Genomic DNA, 2,188 nt, shown 5'->3' with positions numbered 1-2,188 from the left:
ATAACCCAGTTGCATTATATATATTATGCATATATATAGAATTGAATATAACATATATCCAATTTAACAAATATTTGAGTATCAACAACATGCCAGCCACTTTGCAACTATTGGAACTTCATCAATGAAAAAGATAAACTTACTCCAGCCTTATGGAGTTTTCACAAATTACCCATGAAATCATCATGCAATTGATGCAGGATCTGGCCTCTTTGCCAGACTTGCAGCAGGGATGTCCCCTCTACTTGGCCCACTTTGCTCAGCTCCTTGCAGGAGGGAGCATGTGAGCGAGTGAGTGCGGGACCCCACTGGCCACTCCAGGTACTCACACAGGAGCAAGCTCTGCGCAGGGCCTGCCGCCAGACCAGGTATGTCACCTTGAGGGGAATGCAGCGGTGCCTTGGGGAGGGTGCCCGGGACCCCGAAGCCACAGAGGAAGTGTTATGGTGTCCTTTAAGTTCTGCTATCCATCGATGGCAGGGATGGCAGTGTGTTAGCAACTCAGCTGGCCCCTTGCCTTGTTGCATGTGGCAGCTGCCCTCTGCCAGTAAGGGCAAAGGGCTGGTGCGACAGCCTTTCTGGATACCTGCACTCAGTGGATCCTGAGCTCTTATTCAACGTCCAAGAAGAGTGAGGTCACACAGACAGTTGAAGGATGGTGAAAGTGGAGAATTGTACTGAGCAGTGAAAACAGCCCTCAGCAGAGAGGGGAGCTGGAGAGGGGATGGGAAGAGCAGGTTGTCTTTCCCAAAGTTAGGTTGTCTCTTCCCTGAGGTCAGGCTGTCTCCTCCTCTACCGACTGAGTCTGGGGTCCTTATAGGCACAGGATGGGGAGTGCTTGTTGATTGGTTTGTGAGTATGCAAAAAAGTTTAAAGTGAAGATACCACTCAAAGGTGGGCACAACAGTGTAGAAAACCAATTAGGAGGCCGGGAGCAGTGGCTCACGTCTATAATCCCAGCACTTTGGGAGGCCGAGGTAGGCAGATCACGAGGTCAGGAGTTCAAGACCAGCCTGGCAAACATGGTGAATCCCTGTGTCTACTAAAAATGCAACAATTAGCTGGGTATGGTGGTGGGCACCTGTAGTCCCAGCTACTTGGAAGCCTGAGGCAGGAGAATCACTTGAATCTGGGAAGACTTGAATCTGAGAGACAGAGTGAGACTCTGCTTAAAACAAAAACAAACAAACAAAAACAACAAAAAAAAAAAAAAAAAAGAAAAAAGAAAGGAAAGTGTAAGTACATGTAAAATAGATGAAGGGTGGGGATCAATTAAAGGAAGTGCACCAAACAGGAAGACGAGTTCTCAATCTGGTCCAAGAATTTAACTTGTAGCTTGGCTTTCCGGCTTTAAACTGTCTTCTGCTTGGAGGTGGGGTTTCACTGGGGACCTGCCCCATCTGCCTAGACATTTGGCTGCCTCCTGCCACTATCACAGTGTGAGAAACCTTACAACTGGGGAAGCACAGACACCTGTGGGAGGGAGTTTAACCCAGACTTAGAGAATCATGGAAGGTTTTCTACAAAAAGTAACATTGAAATGGAATTTAAAGATGCCACTCATTCCGCAAAAGTGTACTAAGAACCTAGATTGTAGTAGTCATTGATACAGGCCCTAGGGATATAGCAGGGAACAAAACAAAGTCCTGCCTTCATAAACTTTACATCACTTTATTGAGAGACAAACAAGATAAGCAAGTAAATATAAGAGTATAAGTAGGCCATGCATGGTGGCTCACGCCTGTAATCCCAGCACTTTGGGAAGCTGAGGCAGGTGGATCACCTGAGGTCAGGAGTTCCAGACCAGCCTGACCAACAAGGTGAAACCCTGTCTCTACTAAAAGTACAAAAAATTAACCGGGTGTGGTGTCAGGTGCCTGTAGTCCCAGCTACTCGCGAGACTGAGACAGGAGAATTGCTTGAACCTGAGAGGCGGAGGTTGCAGTGAGCTGAGATGGTGCCACTGAACTCCAGCCTTGGTGACAGAGTGAGACTCAGTCTCCAAAAAAAAAAAGAAAAAAAGAAAAAAAGAGTATACATGGCCCAGCGTGGTGACTCACACCTGTAATCCCAGCACTTTGGGAGGCTGAGGTAGGCGGATCACTTGAGATCAGAAGTTTGAGACCAGCCTGGCCAATGTGGTGAAACCCTGTCTCTACTAAAAATACAAAAATTAGGCATGGTGGTG

This window comes from Chlorocebus sabaeus, chromosome 17 (assembly GCF_047675955.1).
Source record: "Chlorocebus sabaeus isolate Y175 chromosome 17, mChlSab1.0.hap1, whole genome shotgun sequence".
Classification (NCBI taxonomy): domain Eukaryota; kingdom Metazoa; phylum Chordata; class Mammalia; order Primates; family Cercopithecidae; genus Chlorocebus; species Chlorocebus sabaeus.
This window is presented reverse-complemented; position numbering follows the sequence as displayed.